Below are 12,646 nucleotides of genomic sequence, written 5' to 3' on the forward strand. Positions count from 1 at the left end.
CACGGGACGAGGGCCCGCAGCCTCCCCGCGCCCGCTGCGCGCCTCAGCGCCGGCTGCCCCCGCACCTGCGGAGCGCCACCGCCGCGCTCGCCGTTTTATTATTATTATTATTATTTTTTTAAATTTTTTGTTTAAATTTTGGGGTGGGCCGAGGCGCGGTGCGTGCGTGCGCGAGTGTGCGTGCGCTCCGCGGGGCTCCGCGGGGCAGGAGCGCGGGGGCGGGCGCTGCGCGCTGCCCCGGGGCTGCGGCCGCCGGCGGCGGGGGGCGGTGACGTCACAGAGCCGCTCGCCAGCACAACGTTCCATTGAGGCGAGCGCGTGCTCGGGCGAGCACATGGGCAGCGGGGCCCGCGCCGCTCCGCGCCGCTCCGCGCTCCTCCGCGCCGCCCGGCCCTGCCTCGGCCCCGGCCCCGGCCCCCTTCCCGGGGAGGGGGAGCGCGGTGAGTACCGGGGCTGCAGCCGCAGCAGCAAACGGCGGTGGGGTGAGGGGAGGTGGTTTGCATGTTTGGGGTGTTTTGGTTTGGGTTTTTTTTTTTTTTCAATTCTTTTTTTCTTTTTTTTTTTTTTTTTCCCCCCTCCTCATCCCTTTGCTTTATTATTTGCGTCTCCGCGGTGGGGCTTGCAGGTCGCGGCGGAGTTTGCAGCTTGGGCGCGGGGGCTCGTGCAGATGGGGGGGGGGGGCTGGGGATTGCGTTTCATTTTATTTATTTATTTTTTTATTTAAGAGCGCCGGCTCGACGGTGGGCTAAAAATAGTCACTGGCGAACCGAAATCCGTACGGACGGGGAGGCGAAGGGCTGGGGATGCCTTCCAGCCTAAATAAATGGCCGCGATAAGGGCCGGCGGCGTCGGGGGGTCCAGCTTCGCTCCGAAATGACACGGCTCGCCCTGCCCATCCCCCGGCCCGCCTCGGCGGCTCCTCCGGCCCCGGGGGCGGGGGAGAGGGGGAAATGGATGCCCACCCGCTCCTCCTTTTCGTAGGCCTGGGGGAGAAACGCGGGGCCGGGAGGTGACGGCGGGGTCCCCGGGGCGGGGGGGGGGGGCTGTTGGTTTGCGCCGCCTACGAGCGGCGCGGAGGTTGCGCGCGGTGCGGCGGGCGGGGCGCGGAGGGGAGCGCGGAGCCGGCCGGCGGCCGCCGCTGCCTGCGCGCGTTTGCGGGGTGAATCGCGCTTTTAATCCGCGGAGCCGAACTGTTGGGCTCGGGCCGCCGTTGGCGTGGGCCGCCTCGTTTTACGCTGGGCGGCACGGGGGCCTGAGGAGAGGACGGGGGGAGATTCTGCGGAGGCTCCAGGGACCGTTTCTGCGAAGGGGTTTTTTAGGCCGCCTTTTCCTTAAAAAGCTGTGGATTTCCTTCAAGCGCGGCTTCAATAGGCCGCGTTTTATTTTTATATGTAAATAATATCGAAATGTTTTCATTGACAGGGCGCTTTAGGACTTCGGTCTCCATCTATTAAACTCTTGGTTGCTGCGTCTTAAAATGCCGTGCGGAGAAATCCCAGCAGAACCAATAACTGTATCTGAGAGATGCTGGAGGCCTTCAGCGAGATCTTTTTAATCCCATTCACGTTGACAAGTTTAGACATGTTCGCCTGTCCACGTATATGGTCAGACACAGTGAGTCGTGAACCTCGCGCTAGTTCCTTTTTACCAACACGCTGAAAAATACACTTTAAGCAAGTCATTGGTTGGGAACAAAAGGGCTTTTCCGGGGGTATATTAGAGTATGTTAGCCATTGCTATATACAAAGAACACAAGATATTAGGTACACGTTACGGCTCTATGAAATGGGAGTATTTATTTCTTCATCGAACAGAAATACAATCTCGCTAATGTCATTTTGTGCCAACTGGTCCGGACTATCCTAAGACCACTTATAAATGTTGTTGTAAAATATGAGGATATTAAAAAAACCTAGCTCTGAAGTGTTGACATCGCTGTAAGAAGTAAGGATACAGGCTGATACTTAGTCGTGTCTCATAAACATCCCGTTTCCTGCCTACTGTGATTTTAAAATTATTTAATAAATATGTATATTTTCCAAGCACGGGGACCAGTCAGATGCTCTTTTGTGCTAGGTGCTGCCTATCTCTGATAAGTGCCGGTTCACACCCCAGGGAGTTTCAAGTGATCTTATATATACTTTGCACCTCTAACTTTTTTTTTCTCTCTCCTATCTCTCATAATATTAAGTCATGGGTCTGGCTTACAGCTAGCTTAGCGTTGTTACAATTCTGATGATCTGGCCGTGCCTTTGTGTATCTGAAGTGATGTTATGTTAAGGTAATTAGTTGTACAGGTGCAGTTTGTCAGCCAATGGGAATGCCTCTGTACCTGTTAGGAGTAAAATATACTGTACATCTATACGTCTAGCATCCCTGGGAGAGAGGCTGTGCCGGTCTGACTGCATGGGGACAGTGAGAGCAGTGCCAGCTCTCTGCCTCGGCAAGGCCCGAAGGATTTTACATCGTTTGCATCTGCACGCTGCTGTCCACGCAACATCAGAGCAATTCTGCAATAGCAAAAATAAGGAAGGGTTTAGGCCTGCTGCCGTTGAAAGGCCCATCTGTTGCAGAAACGACTCGTGTGTTTCAATTAGTTGGTAAAATGGAATATTGGCTCCCTGGGTGAACGTGCATGCTTGGAATATAACTTTGGTAGGAGCTCACAGCTTTCAGAGATGATGGTGAGTTGTGTCTTCTGACAGCGCAGCGTGTTTGTGCAGCTCTGCAGTCGTGGTGTTATCTCTCTGTGCCCCTGCTGAACCAAAGCATAGATTTTGGTTTAATTAAGAACTTTATCTGCTAAAATTGGAGCTTATGCTTACTTCTTTGCAAGATTTGAACCGTATCTTCCTGTTTTTAATCAGAATGCTTTACAAAGACATCTTATGCTTCCTGGCTGTATATATTTCTCTTAACTTTCATACGAGGAATTACTGGCAGGAGAAGCGACCCATAGTGCCGATGTTGTGGAGCAAGGCTAGGGAAAAATAATTGTATATCTGCATACTTTTAAGATATCGGTGCATCTTCTGTTCGTTTGTCACCTTTCACGGCTGAAGATGTTCAGTGGCTTATTACAGTATCACTGTTTTTCTACAGGCCTCTTTCTTCAGGCTTTTTCTGTCATTATGCTGGTGCGGCTCTACTAGGAATTGCAAGGTAGGGCTTACAAGTATGACATCGTAATAAAAAAACATATTTTTTTTTTTCCCCCATTACTCTGTGCAGACAATAGCGCTGGCAGGCCATGGGAAGGGGAAATGCTGGTTTTTGTGACCTGGGAGGTGTTTCTGCTGCTTGCGGGAATGCTGGGGATTTGTATTTTGCTCCCAGTACATGAATTTAGCAAAGGCTGATGTTAGGTACCTGTGGTGCAGTGCACTGTGGCTTGGAGCAGTGCACTGCAGCTGTATACCCATCAGTTAAGCAATGCATGTGGGTCCGTCAGAGCCTCAGTGGAGCTTCTGTGCTGATCTTCTCAGTGCATTACTGCTGGAGAGGCCGAGGTGGTGGGCACGTTGCCCCGACCCCCCGCTGCTGGCCGAGGGGACGGCGGCGTGGTTTGAGGTCTTGCTTTGTGAGCCAAGAAGGGTGCAGAGCTGCAGACTGAACTAGTGGAGAGGAAGATGCATACCTGGTCAGGAAGCTTTTGCCTGTTTGCAGCAAGGTGATACAGATCTTATTTTGAAGCACGGTGTGTTATTTTCTGTCTCCTCGCTGGCTGGTATCTTTAGTACTGAACATCTGCACAGTTCCTGGTGAGATTTATGAAGAGTGAGGAGGGAATAAAGACATAATCCGTCTCTTGGACGCATTAGCACTGCGTATGGGGCATGTTTTCCCTCATCACAGCTGGATCTGTTCCTAAGCGGGTCTGTCTTCTTATGTAGCAAAGTGTTTAGTGCCCTGGCAAGCAATACCGCTGTACGTCGGCACATGGTTTATTTATACCTGGAGATGCAGTGCCTGCTGTTTGCTTCCCTTGTTGGTACAGCTCAGCGGAGGACAGCATTTTTTGGAGTTGTCAGTGTTGTGATAAAGCAGCATTCCTGAGTCTTTCCTCAGTTCTCTCTCTGGCAAACGCCAGAGGTTGTTTAGGACGGGGCTTGCTGGTGGTGCTTTTTCCCCGTCACTCCAAGGCTAACAGATGAGAAGTAGTGAGATGGTTACCTGGTGCGTCAACTCCCCTCAGCTGAGGACAGCAGTCTGCAGGGTGACACAAACACAGGGCCGGGCCCGGCATATGGAGTGGTCTGGATGGTTTGCAAGCATCCAGATCTGTATGATCTAAATGCCTTTTAATGCATCCTGGGGTGGTTTCATTCTTTATGTGAATTCAAGGTCCGAATGTGAATATCGATGTGGAGCTGTATCCTGCAAATCAGGGGCTGGTTGAGTATCACCCAGGGTTTCCAGGCAGGTTTGTCCCACCCACTCCGATGCCTGTGCTGTCACATCTTCACTGCTATTGATATTTTATATTTGTCCGCAGGTACTATGGTTGCATCCCCCATTGCCTCGAAGGGAAAATGATCCGTGAATTGCTGCTGGTATAGTACATCAGGCAGCAAAGGGCTCTCGAATGCAGCAGTGACAGGCAGAGCTAGAACCAGTGCCTGGCAGATAATTCAAATTAGAAATTATGGCACACGTCTGTAATGGCAAGGGTGATTAGCCACTGGAACAAATTGCCAAGAGAAGGGGCAGATTCTCTCTCTGTCATTGCTGCCTTAAAACCTGAGTCGGAAAAATCGGTAGAAGTTTTGTATAAAAATTATTGGGTAAGTTCCTGCAAATTAGCTCATTAGAAAGTCCCTTGATGGGAGAGGGGAGGTTTGACCATGCCCCCCCCCATGAGGTTGGGTTCTGTGGGCGTTGGGAGCCAACCTGCGCTGCTGGAGAGTGGGCTGAGCTGAGCTGAGCTGAGCTGGGGTGTGCAGAGCATCCTGGCGAGAAATAGCAGCCCAAAGCCCTGTAAGGACTGTGCGTTTGCACGGGAGAGTGTCATTGCCATGAGATATTTCGGAAGACAGCTTTGTCACCTCTTTTCCATGCCTCGGTCAGGAATACCCAATACCAAAACGTGTGTGTGGCCAAGAGCTGCAAGACTTTGAGAGCTTCCCGAGGGGAGGGGATGATATCACCTGGGTTCTCACCTACAGGCTGGAGGCTTGTCCAGGCATGGGACCCAGCTCCTCTCCTGGGGGTAGGAGTGAATGGCAGAGAAGCCTAAAGGAAGCCCCAAAAGGTTCTCCCTGTTTTGGGGAGAGGAGGTCCCTACCGCAAGAGCAGTGCCTGGAGCTGTAGGCTGCTTCCTTAGGGGCAAGTGGAGAGCAGAGGTGGGTGGGAGGGAAATAACATCCCATCACGTAGTTTATTAAGCAGCTTGTGGAGGCCCTCAGCACAATGCGGGTTGTGCTGGGAACCCCCAGGCTCTGAAGCAGGCCAGTGCAGGGATTTTAGGGTGGAAAACTCTGGTCCAGTCCTCCTCACCACCCACCATCATCTTCCTTCCATCTAGCTGGTACATACAGTCCAGTCCACTTCTCCCTGACTTTTCTCTGAATGTCCTTTCTGTGCTGCCTGGCTTCCCTGGATAACTGCTGGTTGGACGCCTGGTCTGCACTTTAGCTTTACTGGTGGAGTTGAGCCAGTTAAGGGTACGTCATGCCAGTAACGCCTTTGGTGTGGATGCAGCATCCTGATTCCTTGCACTGGTAGAAGCCATTGCATTAGTACTGCTGCAAGCTCTTCTGCATCAGGGGATTTCTGCAAGGTAGCAAACCCTACAGGTTCAAAGTCATCCAGAAGCAGGTACGGGCCAGCCCCTCTGCTGCATGCTTATGTACTGCTTGCCTTTGGTCTCAGGACATTTTGTGCCTTTCCTGAAATCCCAACAGCTGGATTTAAGAGATTCCTTGCCTCGCTTTTTTCCTCCGAGTCAGGAGAACTAAAACTTTTGATCTTTTCATCAGTGCTGCAGGGGCAGCATCCTGTGAGGTCCTGTATAAATCTCAGCTGGGGTTGGGGAGCTATTGCCAGTAACTTAGGAGAAGAAAAATCCAACTTTGGAGTATTTTTTTTTAAAAAAAGCAACAACCTGTCATTCTTGGTTAACACTTTGTATTTTGAGGCCTAGATTTGACCATATTGCAACCATCTCTTCTTCAAAATGTCAGCTGAGCAAAACCCCAGCTAAAATAAAATGCATTGCATTACCTTGCGCAGTTCCCTGCCCCACGTAGGGAGTGAGCCCTGAATGCACAAGTGGAAGGGGCTTGCAGGCTGTGCAAGGAACGAGTGGTGCAAGAGGCTAGAGCGTTACTGCCTGTGTAGGTTTAGGAAAGGTGGCTTTTCCTGGGCAGCTTTCAGCCAGGTGCCGTGTCCTTGTAGCTTGGTGTCGGATCGGGTATTGCTGTCCCCGGCAGTGGTGCAGCGCTGACATACACATGATGTTCTGTGTGCTGGTTTACGTGGTGGAAACAGCAGCCGTGGGCTGATGCCTTAGCGTGTGGGATGTGCAGGAATGGCCAAAGCCCAGGCTGTGCTTAAACCCTTTACGTTACATTTCCTCTGCATGGAAAAAGGTCTAGCATGGGTCTGTCTTTGCTAATATTAAAATTTGATAACACCATTATTATTATTATTATTATTATTATTATTATTATTGTCCTCCTCCTCATCATTATCACTATCATTATTATTATATTAGCTGTGTTGCAGATGTAACGTTTATTATACATTAATGTAGTCATGCTATAGCAGTCTCTAGACGTTGTGTACCAAAACCCTTTTATGCTTCAGCTGATGTTGTAAATAGGTAGTCACACCTATCAGTGCAATGACCTGTAATTTAGCACTCAGAGCAAAAAGCTACCATACATCCTTTTGGAAAGATTTAGTAATGTTTCCAGCCCTATTTAAATAAAAATGGGTTGTTTATTGTTTTTTCCTCCTTCATAAGAGTAGGAAAGTCTGAAATACACTTTCCCAGAAATGATCATGGGGGGGAGCAAAGGCCAAAAGCTTCGTGCTGCGTCACAGGCAATTGAGATGCTGCTCACGGGTTTTAGATGATTGTGTTTGCTATGTGAATTGCTGGATCTTGATTTACAGGTATCTCACATCTGGCTTTGGTGCTTTTTGGTTTGCTTTTGGGGGTGGGGTGGGCAAAGCTTTACATTTTTCTTAAATGTTAAAAAGGCTGCTATTAGATTATATGAAAACACTAACAAAAAAGTACGTGTGTTTGATGTTACGGAGAAAAATAATCAGCCTTGTTTACGAGCTGGGAGGTTGGACTGGAGACCCCAGAGGGTTCTTCCCACTAGCACTTCTGTTTCTGTGGTAGCTGAGGAAAAATTCAAAAGCTGAGCTTCAAGTCTCCATTTGTGGAACAAGATGGAAGGAGGCCCTGGTTTCATGAATGCACAAGATGAGTAAATAAATGTGATTGAGATGAGCAGGTTCAGAGGGGAAGGAAGATGCTGCTCTTTGCAGTCCAAGACGCTGAAGCAGTGAGAAGTTCATCTTGAAATGTTTTCCTTATCTTGGGTAGTTAGTATTAAGACCCACCAGTCCTGCTTGTTACAAGTGGCTTGGAGAGATGATGGGGTTCCCAGTGCTCGGCTGTGGGTAGGATTTGGGGGCTCTGCCCTTGGCAAGCCATTTCTTCTCCTTCCCCTTCCACTCTTCTGCTTGCCTCTTTCATCTGTGAACATGTCAGAGAAGATGCTGCCTTTCGTACAGTTGCTCACAGTGTAGGACGGTAGAGCCCTGATATCAGGTGGACCCTCAGAGCGTCAGAGAAATGGTTGAGGTTCTGTACTTCTGCTTGACATGGTCGGAAATGGCAATGGTGACTTCCGTAGGCTGCCGTCTTTGAGGGGGAGGTCTGGTGGCTGCAACCAACACAACTAGACAGGAAAAAAGCTTTTGAAAACTTTGCACCAAGTAGCTCTATGTTGCAAGTGCAAGTGTTGAAGGTCTGGAAATAAGACTTTCCTTAGCTCCTAGCTAAGTGAGTGAGTACTGGCTTTTCATCTTCCATAGCACCGTCGATGGCCATTCTTCATATGGAGGAGGAGAAGGGGAAGGGAGGTTTGCGGTAATTTTAGAATTTTAATTTTAAAGATAAGTGTATCAAGTACAATTTACAGATTACTGGGTGGTAACTTGGGTATAGCTATCTTTGAGACAGGTTGTAGCCTGTTCAGAACTCAAGATGTCCATTAGCATCAGGCATAACATTATATTGCCTGGTGGTAATCCCTGTACACCGCTCTTGGTACCCGGTGTCCCTGTCTTCCTTGTAAATCTTGATCATCTAAGAGACTTTTAGCAAAGACCTTATTTTGCAGGATGTTTTTGGTAACTTTAGTGAGTATTTTTCTTGGGTACTTTTGTGAGACAAATTACAACAAATAGGATTTCAGTTCTGTACATCCATCTGTTAATTAACTGCTAACACTGCCTCATGGAACAAGGTGGTATGGGAGGGATTAAACAACCTGCAGTCACTTGTGCTGATCCACCGTGACTGGAAGAGCTTTCAGTTGGTCTTGCTGATGCATTTCACCTCCTTCTAATAATATTAGGAGTGCTAATATTCATAGTGACAAACACCTGTATCTTGTTCTGCTTAGAAAATCTGGATGCTGAGCAGGTAAAAATGCTGTTGCCTCCACTGTGGCAGCAGAAAGGCAGCTGAAGCTCATGAAGCTATGAGATACCGTCAGGGTTGGGGCTGGCATGTGGGATCTTGGGAGCCATGCTTTCTAGAAAGTCTTGAAGTCTGGGCAAAATCTGTTTAAGGCCTCCCTGAGGCGTGACAAAAGCCTGTAGACCCATGAAATAACTGTTTATAACATTAATATTTCATTTGAAGATATTAAGGGATTTCGATGCCCTTTAGAAGCTGGCAAGTGTTAAGGCTGAGCTCATGCAGCTGCGGTTTCGCTGGAGGCTTGGCTGGCAGAGCGGCTCTGCCCGGAGAGGCTCCTGACCTCCTTCCACGGTGGCAGGCCACGGTGGCTCCAGAAGAAGGAGCTTGAAGTCGCGTCTGAGCCCTTTGGGGTGACTGGTACCACAGGAGAAGCGATGAGATGGCCTCCTCCCACCAATCTTCACACTTGGAGCCCCAGATGGCCTTGCAGTAGGTGACCCGGCCAGGCTCAGGTGACCACCGTGAAGATGATCCATAGCTCTGTTTAACCTTTTTGCACCCAGCTGCTGCCAGGGAGCCGAGTTCTTGGACGTTGTGGGCTCCCTGGTGAGGAACAGCTCTCTCAGCTCCAGCAGTGCAGAAGAGCATGAGGAAGGGGTTGAAAAGTCTGCCTCTGCCATGCTGGCTCTGCTGGCTGATGGTACCTGTCCACAGCCGGTCAGTTGAGTTGGTGGGTTAGGAGCTCTGTTGGATTTCTTCTGGTGATAAGCTCTTCTCTAGCTCTTCTTCTGGTGTTTCTGTCATCTTTGGCTGATTAGGAGGTGCAGCCCCATCTTCCTGGAGAGAGTCCTGGTCTTGGTCTGTCATTGCATCTTGGCTTGACAACAGCAATGACATACATGTGTAGGGAGCCTGCAAGTGAAGGAAGCTCCAGCCAGTCCAGAAAGCTGCAGCCCATCTCCGCCGCTGCATGGGCAGCTTGCGATGTCTTTCTGTGCTGGCTTCTGTTGGAAATACGAAGTTTTGAGGTCTTTTGTTCTCTTGTTAGGGTGCGCCCTGTATTGCCTCAGGTAGCAGAAAGACTGCTTAAAGCTTTGTGCCAAAGACCTTAGGAGCTTTCTGCAGGGGAATGAAGCTCTGCTCTCTAAGCATCCAGTTTCACATGGACTGGGCAACCCCAGGAGATAAGGACCACCACAAACCTCATCGTACTCTGCTCCAAGTGCATGCAAGGTACGTTCAACTGAAGGTCCTTTTTCTAAATATATAGCAACATTTTGTATGATGTTTAAAGGCAGTTAAGGAACACACAAACAAAACAAGACCCTCCACGGCTGGGTTGGAGGAAAGAGGAGAAACAACATGTATCAGATGTTAGTTCATCGCTTAATACAGTACCCAAAAGGTAGTCTGGTGACGACTGCACTGTTTAAACTGAGTGTCGAGGAGAATACATTTGACTGTAATTCCAGTTACCTGCAGTGATTTGAGCCTTTTCAGAATACAAAAAAAGTTAGGAAATAGCAAGATTGAGGTACGTGCCCAGACATCCTTAACTCTGCCCTCTGTTTCCTCTCTTTACCCCGTTCAAACTAGGGTTTATTACCAGGAATTTTCTGCAGACACTAGACTGGTTTGTAACACCCTGTCATATTAACAGGTCAAAGCAAGCTGTTTTATCTAGCAGACGTGTTAAATGTTAAATTATTGTTTTTTTAAATTACATTGCCTCCTTTATCACCCTGTGGTTGGGCTCATAGATTCGAAGTTAATTCATGTAAAACTCTTGGTCCCCATCTGTTTTGTATGTCCCAAAACGTGATATTTAAACAAACCAGCAGTCAGCAGAGGAACTGTGAAGTCAAGATCATGATGGACATTGTGGCCACGTTAGTTAGGGGTTGTTCTCTGCATGGTTTGATGGATGTGGTGGTTCTGATGTGGGTTACTACTTACTACTGGTTGTTTCTGTAATGGGGGATCTTAAACCACCATTAGTGGTTTAAGTGGGATTTCGGAGAACAGGGAATGGGTGGGTCTCCGCTTGTGCTCTGTTGTGGTTGACCCCTTCCCGGCTTCCTGTCTAAAGCAGGATTGTTAGATGTGCCCATCCAGGATTGCCATGGGTGGTGGGATGATGGTATCTCCTTTGGAATGTCTTTTGCTCCACTTTGGTCAGCCTGCCTTATTTGTTTGTACTTTCTATCTATATCTTGGTTTTACCCTGGGTCATTGGGTCTCTGGGACAGAGACTGGCCTTTCTATTCTGTGTTTATGTAATGTCCAGCACAGACATATTTGGTGTCTCAAGCTCCTGGTGGTGCTATATGTAATGCCAATAACTAATAGCACTGATATTCTTCCTGGGGATCTGTGGCTATCTGTGCACACGGTGGAGATGTGATGGCCATAAATGTGCTGCTGTAGTGTGAATTTTCTTACATGGCTTCTGTGTTGTTTTTAGCTCTGAATAGCAGTAAACGTGGGAGCCAGCTCCTTACAAGAAATGTACAGAAGCATCCCTGTGCAGGTGAAAACTGTGCTGACCTGTCAGAGCCAGTGGCCAGGGGTGAAGTCTTTGCTTTTATTCAGGGCAATGTGGATAAAAGCATGGCCCAGTTTTTCTACTTGTGTGTGTATATATCTATCTATCTATGTCCAAGTAACTTTTATATGTATTTTTATATATGTACAAACATATGTGTGAAGGCATCATTGCCTGTTTAGCTCTAACTTTGCTTCCTCCTCCCAGTTTCCCTCCACTTCTCTTTTTCTGTTCCACTTCACGTTTGAGTTTTATGCCTGTGGTGTTTTTCATAGGCATATTTCCCTTTTTTTCTTACCTTCTTTCCCCTTTCTTTCCTATTCTGGCTTTTCATTCTTTACCTTCTTGTCCACCTGTTTCTGCTCCAAGTTGATTTATAATTTCTCTTCTGTGTGGCTCCTCCTTTCTCTTGCTGGGGCAGGTTGGCCAAGCACCCTGTAAGCGTCTCTGCACACTCCGAGAGTTCACGGTCTGAGGAGCGGCTGCAGCTGTGCCCCTTATTTCTTGAAAAAAAGGAATAAGGGAGTTGGAGCTGCTCTCGTTTCCCTTCTGTCGAAATGAGTCTTGACCTGACAGTTTTGGCTTCCCTTGCCTGCTCTGGATTGCAGCTGGCGTGGCCGAGTAGGTGTTTCTCAGATCTGATGGCTAAGAGTAAAATTGGGGTTAATGGCCATAGTGCTCCTGCCCTGTACCCCAGGCTTGGTGATGGTCCTTCCTTGGCGGTTGCAGTCTGCACTCGAAGCGCAGGCTCTGCATTCCTGCTGTTACCTCTCTTACCTTTCTGCTCCTAATTTTAGTAGCCTTCTGGCTTGCTGCGAGCCCAGGGCTTTTCCACCTTGTTTCAGCCCTGTTTCTGCCCTCCAGAGGGATGTGGCCCCAGTTTGTGGTGGTCCTGCGAGGGCTGCCAGGTCCTGATGGCAGAGGGCTTTTGGGTGCGTGAGCAGTTGGGCAGGTGGGTTTGTGCATGCATTGGTGATGGCTCGACTTGAGCAATCCCCATCCCCGTAAGAAAATGCTGCCCCGGGGAGATTGGGCAGGCAGCGCTGGGAGCAGGGGGGATTTTAAATGGAGTTGGGGGCATGTGCAGCACAGCACTTCCCACTTCTGTGCAGGCAGTGAGCCCTGCGAAGTGCAGTGTCTTTTAGTGGTTGACTCGTAGATGATAAAGCCGAGTGTTTCGACTGCTTCCGATTAGAGAAACGGAGGGATCTGAAATCAGGAAGCGCTTTGGTGTTGGCGATCTAAAGAACACGCTCGATATCACTTGACAGCAGACATTTTATTCTTGGCTGCATCAGCCTTGCAGCAAGCGAGTTGGTTGGGTGGCTTTGCTTGCACAGCTGGTTTTTTTTCCCCCCAAAAAATCCCAGGACTCAGCACTGCATTTCCCATGCTGGAAAGCCGATGCTTCCCAGCCCCGGTTTGCGGCACTG

At 48.9% G+C, this 12,646-nt stretch overlaps 1 long non-coding RNA gene across 1 annotated transcript in view; it reads left to right on the forward strand.

The window, feature by feature from the left end:
* The first annotated feature begins 396 nt into the window (after positions 1–396).
* The window catches only part of LOC128142414 (uncharacterized), a 107,809-nt gene continuing 95,559 nt past the window's right edge, over positions 397–12,646 (forward strand). The window contains exon 1 of the long non-coding RNA XR_008235390.1: positions 397–440. This is a non-coding gene — a long non-coding RNA (uncharacterized LOC128142414). The remainder of the gene's footprint in view (positions 441–12,646) is intronic.

The sequence above is a fragment of the Harpia harpyja genome, chromosome 5 (assembly GCF_026419915.1).
Source record: "Harpia harpyja isolate bHarHar1 chromosome 5, bHarHar1 primary haplotype, whole genome shotgun sequence".
NCBI lineage: Eukaryota > Metazoa > Chordata > Aves > Accipitriformes > Accipitridae > Harpia > Harpia harpyja.